This window comes from Saccopteryx leptura, chromosome 8 (genome assembly GCF_036850995.1).
Source record: "Saccopteryx leptura isolate mSacLep1 chromosome 8, mSacLep1_pri_phased_curated, whole genome shotgun sequence".
Classification (NCBI taxonomy): Eukaryota; Metazoa; Chordata; class Mammalia; order Chiroptera; family Emballonuridae; genus Saccopteryx; species Saccopteryx leptura.
The window spans coordinates 51,921,935-51,937,460 of NC_089510.1; the positions used below are offsets into that span (position 1 = coordinate 51,921,935).

The 15,526-nt window shown below is 40.6% G+C and overlaps 2 protein-coding genes across 3 annotated transcripts in view; both read right to left on the reverse strand.

The window, feature by feature from the left end:
- PARP9 (poly(ADP-ribose) polymerase family member 9) overlaps nt 1-15,526 on the reverse strand; it is a 357,437-nt gene that overhangs the window by 213,879 nt on the left and 128,032 nt on the right. The window lies entirely within an intron of this gene.
- HSPBAP1 (HSPB1 associated protein 1) overlaps nt 1-15,526 on the reverse strand; it is a 66,347-nt gene that overhangs the window by 23,169 nt on the left and 27,652 nt on the right. The gene's annotated exons all lie outside the window — the stretch shown is intronic.

The following is a 15,526-nucleotide window of genomic DNA, read 5'->3' on the forward strand; positions in this document are numbered from 1 at the left end:
AACAAATACTTAAAGCTCTTTTTTCCTTAGGAAAATTAGCTTAAGTCACATAAACAGAAAACAGGTAGACTTGGATAAATACCCAAACTCTTACATTCCAATTTGTTTCATCAGAAAGCATCACGGCCATCAAACCCCTTTCATTCATAAAACGCCTGGTTCGATTTCAACATACTCTCATAACTATGTTATGAAGTCCAAGACTGGCTAAGCAGAACTAATCCTCTATGTATTGCATTTTGGGATTCTGTGTCCCAGTGTCTTAACAAGGTTCCTACTCCAAGTAGCCAATATGAATCACAACATAATATGGAGTCTACCTGGAAAACATTTTGGGGGCAGAATCTCTTTTGCTATATGTTGATTCTCTTTTTCTTCATCTTTTCCAAGTTGGAGGAGGAGAGATAGATAGACTCCTGCATTCACTCTGACTGGGATCCACCTGGCAACCCCCATCTGGGACTGATGCTCTGCCCACCTTGGGCCATGATTGCAATGGAGCTATTTTTAGTGCCTGAGGTGGAGGCTCCATGAAGCCATCCTCAGCACTTGGGGTGGATGCACTGGAACCAATTGAGCCATGTCAGAGATGGTCGCTTCTCCTGTGTGCCCTGACCGGGAATTGAACCTGGAACATTCACACACCAGGCTGACACTCTACCACTGAGCCAACCAGCCAGGACTATATATGTTGATTCTTAACAGCTTCAATTGTGATGATACTTATTGAGAATTATACAAGGTAGCACTTGTCATTCTTACCTAATGAGTCAGAGATAAAGAAATTTTATATGGTAATGTCACAAATTCCCTATCTTCCTTGGGAAGTATAGAACAAAATGTTTCAAATAAGTCCTTTACTTAGACTAGTCAGTGATATATATAAATCTAAAAATAGCAAAACTAATTCCATCTGCAATATATGAAAGACAGTTAAGTATTAAAATAGTAATTTTGGCCATCGGATATTTTCTAATAGTATCAGTATATTTGCCAATGTACTTAACAGAATGTAAATATGTCTAGTACATATTTATTAGTGGATGAATTTAATTTGTGGGAGAAAAGGGTTAATACATGGAAATTTTAAATAAAGGTTATAAATAAAAACTTATAAAACTAGTAAATGGCTGAAGAGAACTAAGAATTTACTGAGATTGACAAATGCTACAATTGATTAGGCCGCAGAAAATTTGACAAGGACAAAGCTAGGGGTTTAAGTTAAAAACATTTTCTGAAGGGACTAAAGACCAAATAAATATCAAAATAAGAAATGAAAGTAGAAAAAAATACACTTATGTAATCGTCTAATTACTTATCATGTACTGTAGTCCCACTCCCTTTATATACAGTTTCACTTTCCATAGTCCAAATATATTAAACAGGAAATTTGAGAAATAAACAATTCATATGTTTTAAATTGCACCCCCTTCTAAGCAGCATGATGAAATCTCACCCAGTCCAGCTCCATCCTGCCCAGGACATGAATTATCCCCCTGTCCAGTATAGCCTCACTGTATATGCTATCTGCCCTTAGACACTCAGCATTCTGCATTACCAGACTGACTGTGTTCAATGCTTGTGTTCAGGTAACCATTATTTTACTTACAATGGCTCTAAAGCCATTTACAGGACTTTTCTTTTTCCTTTCCTTTCTTTCCTTTTTATTTCTTTTCAAGTGGGAGGAGGAGAGACAGAGAGACAGACTCCTGCATGCTCCCCAAACAGGATCCACCCAGCCACCCCCATCTGGAGCCTATGCTCGGATCAACCAAGCTATCCTCAGTGCCTGGGGCCAACATATGAACCAATCCAGCCACTGGCTATGAAAGATGAAGAGAAAGGGAAAGGGGAGAGGGAGGGAAAGAGAAGCAGATGGCTGCTTCTCATGTGTGCCCTGACTGGGAATCGAACCTGGGACTTCCATACACTGGGCAAAGTTCTATCCAACTGGCCAGGAACATTCACATAACTTTTATTACAGAATATTGTCATAATTGCTCTATTTTATTATTGGGTATTGTTAATTTCTTACTGTGCCTAATTTATAAATTAAATTCTATCATAGGTATGCATAATTAGGAAAAAACGTAGTATATATAAAATTCAATGTTATCTGTAGTTTCAGGCATCCACCGGGGGTCTTGGGATATATTCCTAATGGATAAGGGGGGGCTACTGCATTCAACATCATGTTAGCACTTTTGGGGAATAAAAAATGATGAAACATAGTCCCTGTTCCCAAAGAGTTTAAAATATTGTTAGAGGAATTCTATGTCATATGCCATTAAGTAACAATACAAATAAAACAAGGAGGAATGAAAACAAGGAATGAATGGATGTGGGTACATGTGGTTGAGAAGGCTTCCTAGCCAAGGCTGAATCTGAGCCAGGCCCTAAGAAGGAGAATTTTAATTGGCAGAAATTGAGAAGAGCATGAGCCAGAAGATGCCCGAGAACATAGCAGCCCAGCCCTCCGCGAGGAGACTAGACAGGAACTAATGCAGAGAAGAAAGGTTGCATCAGTCTTATTGAGGAGAGTCTTAAATGCTATTCTTATACAATTTTAACTCATGAAATGTTTGTGTACATGATTAACATATTTCAATATTTGATCTGGAGCATAACTTAAAATGTATTTTCATAATGAACTGTTTTAGAATTAATTAGAGGAAGAGTCAGAACTGGAAGAATAAACAATATTTTCAGAAGTGACCAGAGGTTCTCAAACTGTCCCCGAGACTCCCCTTGGGGTCCCTGAGGCTCTTTCAGGGAATCAACTGGTGAATTAAACTGCTAGTTAAGAGACAGTGGCACCAAAGTGCACTGGTAGCACTGTATGTATTCTTTATTTTAACAGCTTTACTGAGAGATAATTGGTATACAATAAACAGCATACACACTAAGTACAATCTGGTGGGTTTTACATACGTATATACTTGAGGAACTACAATCAAGATGACAAGATGATTTTGATCATGTCCAAAATTCCCCTGTGACCCTTTGAACCCATCTCTCCCTACTCCCTCATTCTCAGATAACTATTATTAATCTATTTCCTGTCAATTAATTTGCAAATTCTACAATTTTATATAAATGGAATCATATAGTAAGTACTCCTTTTTCATGCTAAAACTATTTCAAAGGCAAATCAAACAAAGTTGACTTCAGACAAAACAGACATCAAAATGATGAAGAACCCAGGAGAGAGAGAGGGTCAATTCATCATGATAAAAATCAATCCATTAAGAGGACATAATAATCCCAAATGTGCATGAATCTAACAGTTACAAAATATATACATGAAATTAAAACTGACCAACTTAAATGAAAAAGAAATAAATACACAATTACAGTTAAGAAATTTCCATACCTTTCTCTATATCGGGGTCCCCAAACTACGGCCTGCGGGCCGCATGCGGCCCCCTGAGGCCATTTATCCGGTCCCCACCACACTTCCAGAAGGGGCACCTCTTTCATTGGTGGTCAGTGAGAGGAGCACATTGACCATCCCATTAGCCAAAAGCAGCCCCATAGTTCCCACTGAAATACTGGTCAGTTTGTTGATTTAAATTTACTTGTTCTTTATTTTAAATATTGTATTTGTTCCCATTTTGTTTTTTTACTTTAAAATAAGATATGTGCAGTGTGCATAGGGATTTGTTCATAGTTTTTTTTATAGTCCGGCCCTCCAACAGTCTGAGGGACAGTGAACTGGCCCCCTGTGTAAAAAGTTTGGGGACCCCTGCTCTATATAATGGGTAGAGATGTCCACACAATGGGGTGACAGTCTATCCACTGAGCCAACTGGCCAATGTACAGAAAATTAGTAAGGATACAGGAAACTTGAACAATCAACTTCACTTAACTGATATTTATAAAACACAACAACAGAATATACATTATTTTCAAGTATGCCTGGCACATTTATCAAGATTGACTATACTCTGGGCCATAATACAATAAACCTAAAAGGAATGAAATCATACAAAGTATAATGAACTTAAAATTAAAAATCAATAACAGAGAGATAGCTAGAAAATCCCCAAATATTTGGAAATTACATATTATACTTCTAAATAACCCATAAGTCTAAGAAAAAATCACAAGGGAAATTAGAAAATATTTTGTATAACGTTTTGCCTTCCTCCATTTAGTCCCTTTTGGAAATTCACAGCTAAGCCTGGGGACTGCACATCAACAAAAGTGTAAGTGTTGTTAGATTTTCATGTGAGACTCTAAGCTGTAGTGTGGTTAGCTGGGACTGGTGAGCCAACTGTAGCCACCAGTTACACCAAGGTTGTAACAGCATTTTTACTTTCTGTACAACAAAGAAGTTTTATAAATAAAATCTTAACATTAAGAAAAAAAAAATATTTTGAACAGAATGAAAATGATTTTGGAAACCTGTAGCCTGAAACACACGAGCTTGAAAACTTCCTAATACTTAAAAGACTTTCTGATGAGAATGGTAATATTAAGCAAATGTCACCTTTTTATAATGAAGCATATGGAAATGTGCAGTTGGAAGATCTACATAACTTAAGAAACCAATATTTTCAAAACAGCATTACAAAAGCTCCATTTCATGCAAGATAGGCCAATGGATTTTATTGTAAAAGTACAAAGTTTGTTAATTATGGGTTCACCCTCTACACTGCAACAAACTTTTGAGAAACTACTCCTTGTCAGGTTAGATGGGAGCATTAAAAAAACACCCACAACTATCTAAAAAGGCTGCTAAAAATCTGTTTTCCTGCTGCATATACATGAGGCAAGATAGTTTTCACACAATTCAAATAAACCAACAAATTACAACAGATCGAATAAAGCAGATAAAAGATCCACCTGTCTGCTATTAAGCCAGACATGAAATAGACTTAGAAAAATGCCAAACAAGAGTGCCTCTCCGACATTTAAAAAACTTTTGAATAGTTATTTTCATTAAAAATATTATGTTCACATGCGGTTACTCACCATTTTATGAGAGACAGAAGACTATTCGAAACATAAGTAATGACTTAGTGACTGAATGAACCATAGTGATAAAAATAAAGTGACAGTTCGAGACCTGGGGCTTGCCCAGTCAAGGTACATATGAGGAGCAAGGGAATGCTTCCCGTTCCCACCCCCAGCCCCCTCCTTTCTCTCTCTCCCTCTCCTCTCTCTAAATTCAATAAATAAAATCTTAAAAAAGAAAAAAAAAAGGAAAAAAAAGGAAAATGACAATTTTGGTACCTGATATAAGAATACTTGGGCCTGACTTGTGGTGGCGCAGTGGATGGAGCGTCGACCTGGAACGCTGAGGTTGCCGGTTCAGAACTCTGGGCTTGCCTGGTCAAGGCACATATGGGAGTTGATGCTTCCTGCTCCTCCCCCCTTCTCTCTCTCTCTCTCTCTCTCTCTCTCTCTCTCCCCCCCCTCTAAAATAAATAAATAAATAATAAAAAAAGGAAAAAAAAAGACTAAGACTTTCCCACCCTAAAAAAAAAAAAAAAAAAAAAAGAATACTTGGTACTCAGAAAACTCTGAGCTAAAAAATAATATGATCTTAATGGACTTGGTTGTTCACAGCAGACTGCTGTTCTAATCCAGAGAATTAATCACCATAATGTGAGCCAACAGAAAACTCATTCAACTAAAATGATCAGCTTTCATATGAGCTCAACTAGAATTTCACACCAAAAGACTGCCTTTATATACACACTTAATGGATTGGACACATGTATTCCCAGTGCTGTTACGCCTGAGTTGATACAGACAACTGATGGGGTGAGATTAGAGATTCACGCAGGCAGAATGAGCCGGGACTCAGCATAAATGGAATCCCTTAGTTCTAGCTATGGAGTCTCCACAGAACTGAATGTGTGTAGGCAAACGGTGTATAGTTAAAGTGTGGAGGGCAGACTGCTTGGGTTATTCTTTTCTTAGTTGTGTATTTTCATTTTCAAAAAAGTTGTACTTAATCACTTTGTGCCTCATTTTTCTTAAAATAGGGACAATTCTTAAATCATAGGGTTTTACTGTGAGGATTATAAGTGTAAAGCACTTAGAAAAGCACGAAGCCAGTGGTAGTCAACCTGGTCCCTAATGCCCACTAGTGGGCATCCCAGCTTTCATGGTGGGCAGTAGCGGAGCAACCAAAGTATAAATAAAAAGATAGATTTAACTATAGTAAGTTGTTTTATAAAGACTTATTCTGCCAAACTTAGCAAAAATCTGACATAAAGTACTTGGTAAGTAATTATTATTATATGCTTTAACTTGCTGTAACTCTGCTTTATAAATTTTATAAAATAAAGTTACTTCCCTACTTTATAAATCACCATTACTATGGAATCAGGTGGGTAGTTAGAAAATTTTACTACTAACAGAGATACAAAAGTGGGCGGTAGTTATAAAAAGGTTACTCCCCCTGAAGTAGACCAAGGGAGGATGGCAAGATGGCGATGGAGTAGGCGGACGTACTAACTTCCACCTCCCAGAACCAAAGTGGATTACAGCTTAATTTTAAGAACCATCATCTGGAAAAACCAACTTTGGACTAAACTAAGACGACTCTTTAACCAAGGAACACTGAAGAAGCCATTCTGAGACTGGTAGGAAAAGTGGAAACATGGAGAGGGCTGCCCAGCTCCCTGGAGTGAAGGGCAGCCCAGAGAGACTCGCGTGGCGGGAAGTGAGTTTAGCGGACAGAGCAGGACCCGGGGCCCCAGGAACAAAGCCCCAGCCTGCAGCCCCAGAGCCTAGAAGAAGCATATGGACAGTATTTAGCTTGCAAAACAAATCAGGATACTGTTAGTGAGAAAGACAGATTTCTCAGAACCAGAATTCTTCTCAAAAGGACTGCGCAGGAAACCTCTTTTACAACCACTCACCCGGGGCTCCAGGGGACAGGAACAGAAGAGAGGAGTGGAGTAGCAGGAAGAGAGTGTAATCTAGGAGGCACAGGCAGAAACACTTTGAGGGACAGCCACCCTAACCCCTGGGATGAGTCACTCCCCAAATCTGAAGTGAATATTTCCCCTGGAACCAGCAATACCATCAAAGGGAAGCAGGACACCAGCCAAACAAGCTCTTTAGCAGCACTCAGAGCAGAGTTGCTTAGAAGGAGGGAGCCTTAAGGAATACAGAATTGAGTGCTAGGGTCTGAGGTGCAGTGCCCCCAACCACATTGCTGAGGGCTAGCTGGAGGGTGGGTAGCGGAAGGATGAGGAAGTGCGGTCCGTCGGTGGGGGCAGAAGCCCTGTTGGCCATTACTGAGGCCCAGCATGAGCTCAGTCTCCCCGGTGGGGGTAGTAGGGGCCCACAAAAGCAGTCAGGCCTGCTGCGGGCCTGCCTGTAAAGGAAAGGCAAAAGCCTGGGATCTGCAGAGACCCGTGGCTGAGCGTGAGCAAGCAGCCCAGCCCGCGGAGCCTGGGGCTTGCGGCCAACTCGTGAGTGCAGCTACGCCCGTGCAGGTGGGGCGAAAGCCGTGGAATAGGCTGAGACCTGCAGCTGAGCAAAGGTGCTCACCTCTGCCTGTGGTGCCAAGGCCTGCGGCCGAGGGCATGGCACACAGTCCCACCCATGGGGGTAGGGCGAAGGCAAGGCTTATATAGACCTGGGCATGTGAACACAGCCCCTCCAGAGGAGGAGAGGCACTGGCAACGCCCATACCCTAACGCCCAAATGCCTGAGGCAGCAGCAGAAGGGGTGGTGGGCCTACAGACAGACCACACCTAGGGAACACAGAGCACATACCCATTGGACTCCAGTGGCCACACCCTTCCTACACACAGACAAATGGGAAGGCAGAGAAATGTAATCCAATTGAATCAAGAGAAATCCCCAGAAAAGGACTTGAATGAGTTAGATATAACCAAATTACCAGATTCAGAGTTTAAAATAATGATTGCTAGGATGCTCAAAGATCTTAGAACAACAATAGATGATCATAACAATAAACTATATAAAGAGATAGCAAGTATAAAAAAAGACATTGAAATAATAAAAAAGAATCTGAAATGACAAATACAATATAAGAAATGAAGACTACAATGGAAGGAATTAAAAGCAGGATGGATGAAGCTGAGGATCAAAACAGCGAGTTAGAGGACAAGAAAAATGAAAGCATGGAAGCAGAGCAGCAAAAAGAAAAGAAACTCAAAAAGTCTGAGGAAACTCTGAGAGCTCTGTGACAACATGAAGAGAAATAACATCCGCATCATAGGGGTTCCTGAAGAAGAAGAGAGAACAAGGAATAGAAACTTTGTTCAATCAAACCATAGCTGAAAACTTCCCTAAATTGATGCAGGAAAACGTCACACAATTTCAAGAAGCACAGAGAATTCCAATAAAGAGAAACCCAAAGAAATCTACACCAAGACACATCATAATTAAAATATCAAAGCTAAGTGATAAAGAGAAAATATTAAAAGCTGCTAGAGAAAAAAAGGCTATCACCTACAGAGGAGCCCCCATAAAAATGACATCCAACTTCTCAACAGAAACACTGGAGGTCAGAAGGGAAAGGCAAGAAATATTCAAAGTAATGCAGAACAAGAGCCTACAACCAAGACTACTTTATCCAGCAAGGCTACCGTTTAAAATTGAAGGACAAATAAAAAGCTCCCCAGACGAAAAAAAACCTCAAGGAATTCATTACAACCAAACCAATGCTGCAAGAAATGTTAAGGGGCCTGCTGTAAACAGAACAAAGGGGGAAAAGAATATAGCAAAAGAGGAATACAGCTTTAAAGAATAAAATGTCAATAAACAATTACATATCAATAATAACCTTAAATGTAAATGGATTAAATAATCCAATCAAAAGACATAGGGTAGCTGCATGGATAAGAAAACAGGATCCATACATATGCTGTCTACAAGAGACACACCTTAAAATAAAAGATGCGGCCCTGGCCAGTTGGCTCAGTGGTAGAGCATCGGCCTGGCGTGCAGAAGTCCCGAGTTCGATTCCCAGCCAGGGCACACAGGAGAGGTGCCCGTCTGCTTCTCCACCCCTCCCCCTCTCCTTCCTCTCTGTCTCTTCCCATCCCGCAGCTGAGGCTCCATTGGAGCAAAGATGGCCCGGGCGCTGAGGATGGCTCTGTGGCCTCTACCTCAGGTGCTAGAATGGCTCTGGATGCAACAGAGTGATGCCCCAGATGGGCAGAGCATCGCCCCCTGGTGGGCATGCCGGGTGGATCCCGCTTGGGCGCATGTGGGAGTCTGTCTGACTGCCTTACAGCTTCGGAAAAATGCAAAAAAAAAAAAAAAAAAAAAGAAAAGATGCACATAGACTGAAGGTAAAAGGATGGAAAAAAGGCCCTGGCTGGTTGGCTCAGCGGTAGAGCGTTGGCCTGGCGTGCGGGGGACCTGGGTTCGATTCCCGGCCAGGGCACATAGGAGAAGCGCCCATTTGCTTCTCCACCCCCCTCCTTCCTCTCTCTCTCTTCCCCTCCCGCAGCCGAGGCTCCATTGGAGCAAAGATGGCCTGGGCGCTGGGGATGGCTCCTTGGCCTCTGCCCCAGGCGCTAGAGTGGCTCTAGTTGCGGCAGAGCGACGCCCCGGAGGGGCAGAGCATCGCCCCCTGGTGGGCAGAGTGTCGCCCCTGGTGGGCGTGCCAGGTGGATCCCGGTTGGGCGCATGCGGGAGTCTGTCTGACTGTCTCTCCCCGTTTCCAGCTTCAGAAAAATACAAAAAAAAATTGCTGGGGTAGCAATACTTATATCAGACAAAATGAACTTTAAAACAAAGGCTATATAGTAAAAGATAAAGAAGGTCACTACATAATGATAAAGGGAGCAATCCAACAGGAAGATATAACCATTAAAAGTATCTACGCACCTAACTTAGGAGCACCTAAATATATAAAGCAGACTTTGATGGATATAAAGGGTGAGATCAACAGCAATACTATAATAATAGGGGATTTCAATACCCCACTAACATCACTAGATCCTCAAGAAAGAAAATTAACAAAGAAACAGCAGACTTAAAGGACATACTAGATCAACTCGATTTAGTATATATCTTCAGAACCTTTCACCCTAAAGCAGCAGAATATACATTCTTTCAAGTGCTCATGGTACATTCTCTAGGATAGACCACATATTAGGGCACAAAAGCAGTCTCAACAAATTTAAGTAGATTGAAATCATATCAAGCATTTTCTCTGATCACAATGGCATGAAACTAGAAATCAATCACAACTAAAAAACTGAAAAATACTCCAACACTTGGAAACTAAATAACATGCTAATAAATAACTAATGGGTTAACAATGAGATCAAAGAAGAAATAAAAAAATTCCTAGAAATGGATGATAATGCGCATACAACAACTCAAAATTTATGGAAAACAGCAAAAGCAGTGCTGAGAGGGAAATTCATAGCATTACAGGCATACCTAAGAAACTAAAAAAAGCTCAAATAAACAACTTAACCCTGCATCTAAAAGAACTAGAAAAAGAACAGCAAGTAAAGCCCAGAGGTAGTAGAAGGAAGGAAATAATAAAGATCAGAGCGGAAATAAATGACATAGAGGCTAAAGAAACAATACAGAGGATCAATGAAACCAGGAGGTGGTTCTTTGAAAAGGTAAACAAGATTGATGAACATTTCACCAGACTCACCAAGAAAAAAAGAGGACTCAAATAAATAAAATTAGAAATGAGAGTGGAGAAATAACAACTGACACAACAGAAATACAAAATATTGTAAGAAAATACTATGAAGAAATGTATGCCAAAAAATTAGACAACCTAGGTGAAATGGACAAATTCCTTTAAACATATAATATTTAAAAAATCAATCGGGAAGAATCAGAAAACCTAAACAGACTGATTACAACAAATGAGATCGAAACAGTTATTAAAAAACTCCCAACAAACAGAAGCCCAGGGCCCGACGTCTTCACAAGTAAATTCTACCAAAGATTCAAAGAAGAACTAACTCTTATCTTTCTCAAGCTATTTCAAAAAATTTAAGAGGAAGGAAGACTTCCAAGCTCCTTTTATGATGTGAGCATAATTCTGATTCTGAAACCAGGCAAAGACAACACAAAGAAAGAAAATTATAGGCCAATATCCCTGATGAATTTAGATGCTAAAATCCTCAACAAAATATTAGCCAACCGGATTCAGCAATATATGAAAAAAATCATACACCATGATCAAGTGGGATTTATTCTGGGAAGGCAAGGCTGGTACAGTATTTGCAAATCAATGAATGTGATTCATCACATAAACAAAAGGAAGGAGAAAAACCACATGATAATATCAATAGAAGCAGAGAAAGCATTTGATAAAATTCAGCACCCATTCATGATCAAAACTCTCAACAAAGTGGGAATACAGGGAACATACCTCAACATGATAAAGGCCATCTATGACAGACCCACAGACAACATTATACTCAATGGGCAAAAATTAAAAGCAATCCCCTTAAGATCAGGAACAAAACAGGGGTGCCCCCTTCCACCCACCACTCTTATTCAACATAGTTCTGGAAGTTCTAGCCACAGCAATCAGACAAGAAGAAGAAATAAAAGGCATTCAAATTGGTAAAGAAGAAGTAAAACTATCATTATTTGAAGATGATATGATATTGTATTAATATATAGGAAACCCTAAAGTCTCAGTCAAAAAACTATTAGACCAGATAAATGAATTCAGCAACGTGGCAGGATATAAAATTAATATGCAGAAATCAGAGGCATTTTTATACACCAACACTAAAACTGTCAGAAAGAGAAATAAAGGAAACAATCCCCTTCACTACTGCAACCAAAAAGTAAAGTACCTAGGAGTAAATTTAACCAAGGAGATTAAAGACTTGTACTCAGAAAATTATAAAACATTGAAAAAATAATTCAAGGAAGATACAAACAAGTGGGAGCATATACTATGCTCATGGTTTGGAAGAATAAACATCATTAAAATATCTATATTACCCAATGCAATTTATAAATTCAATGCCATACCAATTAAAATACCAATGACATACTTCAAAGATATAGAACACATATTTCAAAAATTTATATGGAACCAAAAAAGAACACGAATAGCCTCAGCAATCTTGAAAAGAAGAATAAAGTGGGAGGTATCATACTTCCTGATATCAACTTATATTACCATGCCATTGTACTCAAAACAGCCTGGTACTGACATAAGAAGAGGCATATAGATCAATGGAACAGAACAGAGAACCCAGAAATAAACCCACAGCTTTATGGACAACTGATATTTGACAAAGGAGGTAAGAGCATAGATTGGAGTAGAGACAGCCTCTTCAACAAATGGTGTTGGGAAAATTGGAAAGCTACCTGCAAAAAAATAAAACTAGACCACCAACCTACACCATTCACAAAAATGAACTCAAAATGGATAAAAGACTTAAACATAAGCCGTGAAACCATAAGCATCTTAGAAGAAAACATAGGCAGTAAGCTCTCCAACATCTCTAGCAGTAATATATTTGCTGATTTATCTCCACGGGCAAGTGAAATAAAAGACAGGATAAACAAATGGGACTATATCAATCTAAAAAGCTTTTGCACAGCTATAAACAATAAGAACACAATAAAAAGACAAACTGCACAATGGGAGAACATATCCGACAATATGTCTGATAAAGGGTTAATAACCAAAATTTATAAAGAACTTGTAAAACTCAACACCAGGAAGACAAACAATCCAATCAAAAAATGGGCAAAAGAAATGAATAGACACTTCTCTAAAGAGGACATACAGATGGCCAATAGGCATATGAAAAATATGCTCAACATCACTAATCATTAGAGAAATGCAAATTAAAACCACAATGACATTCCACCTCACACCAGTCAGAATGGCGCTCATCAACAAAACAACACAGAATAAGTGCTGGCGAGGATGTGGAGAAAAGGGAACCCTCCTGCACTGCTGGTGGGAATGCAGACTGGTACAGCCTCTGTGGAAAACAGTATGGAGATTCCTCAAAAAATTAAAAATAGAACTGCCTTTTGACCCAGCTATCCCACTTTTAGGAATATACCCCAAGAACACCATAGCACTGTTTTTTGTTTGTTTGTTTGTTTTTTTGTATTTTTCCGAAGCTGGAAATGGGGAGGCAGTCAGACAGACTCCCACATGCGCCCCACCGGGACCCACCCGGCATGCCCACCAGGGGGCGATGCTCTGCCCATCTTGGGGTGTTGCTCTGCCGCAATCAGAGCCACTCTAGCGCCTGGGGCAGAGGCCACAGAGCCATCCTCAGTGCCCGGGCCAACTTTGCTCCAGTGGAGCCTTGGCTGCGGGAGGGGAAGAGAGAGACAGAGAGGAAGGAGAGGGGGAGGGGTGGAGAAGCAGACGGGCGCTTTTCCTGTGTGCCCTGGCCGGGAATCGAACCCAGGACTCCTGCACGCCAGGCCGATGCTCTATCACTGAGCCAACCGGCCAGGGCCTCATAGCACTGTTTCAGAAGGAGAAATGTACCCCCATATTTATGGCAGCATTGTTCACAACAGTGAAGATCTGGAAACAGCCCAAGTGTCCATCAGTGGATGAGTGGATTAAAAAGCAGTGGTACATATACACAATGGAATACTATGGGGCCATGAAAAAGAAGGAAATCTTACTTTTTGCGACAACATGGATGGACCTGGAAACTATTATGTTGAGTGAAATAAGCCAGGCAGAGAAAGAAAAATATCATATGACCTCACTCATTTGAGAAATCCAATGAACAATGTGAACTGAGGAATGGAATTGAAACAGAGGAGAGATCAAAGGGACCAGAGGAAAAGAGAACAGAGGGAAGGGGGATGATAGGATGGGATAAACCTGAAGGGAAGGGGGAGGGCGCTATGGGGAGGGGGACAGGGAGATGTTGAGGGGAATACGGGGGAGGGGGGATACATTCGGGGCAACACTAGAATCTATGTAAACACAATAAATTAAAATCAATTAAAAAAAAGAAAAAGGCCCTGGCCAGTTGGCTCAGTGGTAGAGCATCGGCCTGGCGTGCGGGGGACCGAGGTTTGATTCCCGGCCAGGGCACACAGGAGAAGCGCCCATCTGCTTCTCCACCCCTCCCCCTCTCCTTCCTCTCTGTCTCTCTCTTCCCCTCCCGCCGAGGCTCCATTGGAGCAAGGATGGCCCGGGCGCTGGGGATGGCTCCTTGGCCTCTGCCCCAGGTACTAGAGTGGCTCTGGTCGTGGCAGAACGACGCCCCGGAGGGGCAAAGCATCGCCCCCTGGTGGGTGTGCCGGGTGGATCCTGGTTGGGCGCATGTGGGAGTCTGTCTGACTGTCTCTCCCCGTTTCTAGCTTCAGAAAAATACCAAAAAAAATAAATAAAAAGAAAAAGAAAAAGGACCAAGTATAAGAAAGTACTTGCTAAATATTACTATTAAATATTTCTATTACACAATGTTTTTTCTGAAATATGAAGAAAATACTAATCTAATCTACAGGACAGGTGGGGGTATTAGAAATATCGAAAAGTTAACTATGATAGCTAAAAGGTCCAGGGTTAAAGATCCAGAAAGCCATAATTAAGGTTGTAAAAAAAAAATTTATTCAAAACTATCAGTTAAGCCTGATCTGTGGTGGTGCAGTGGATCAAGTGTCAACCTGGAATGCTGAGGTCACTGGTTCTAAACCCTGGGCTTGCCTGGTCAAGGCACATATGAGAGTTGATGCTTCCTGCTCCTATCCGCCGCCCCTTTCTCTCTCTCTCTTCTCTAAAATGAATAATGTCTTAAAAATATTTTTAAAAACACAAGAAAACAAAAACTATCATTTAATAAATGAATAGAGTAGATTTGGTATAGACTTCGGATTCAGAAAACATCTACTGAATGTTTTCAAAACTGGTGTAGTTCTTTCATGATTATGAGAATAAAAATATATTTTCAATAACAATTATGAAGCACGTGATATATTTTTCATCTTTTTATAAAAAGCAAAAATTAAGTAAACATTTAAAAAATGTAATAAAAGGAAGTTACAAAGTATTAGCAGTTGTATCACAGTAATTACATAAACATCTACATCTTGACTCAAAGTTAAAAAGAAAAATACAGGCTAAGTGAAAAACAACCCAAGACTCCAAGGACTGTAGCCTAGTGAGAGGGAAGCCCAGGGAGTGGGTGGTGGTGACCGCAGGACAGGAGTGGGGGCGAGTAGTCCACAGCAATGGCGAAAGACTTCTCTCCACAAAGGATGGGGCGGGATAAAGAGCTCCGGAGCCCTGGCCTGACTGTGGCCAAGGCAAAGTAATCCTAACAGCTTCCTGGGACTACTCCCACTCCTGACCCAGGCCTGAGACACACCCAGCAGCCAGAGCAGGGAGTTAGCAAAATTACCCCACAAAATAAAGTGGCAGTTTGAAGTAAAAAACACTTAAAAGGAAAGAGAATATTGTGGCCTGCAAACTATGCTGTCAATTATGTCAACACATGCTAAAGAACTTCCACATTCTTACTTCTGCAAGTATACCCATATTTCTGCAGGGCTTCTACAATCAAAGATTGGGAGCCCCGCATCTGACTCAGCCCAT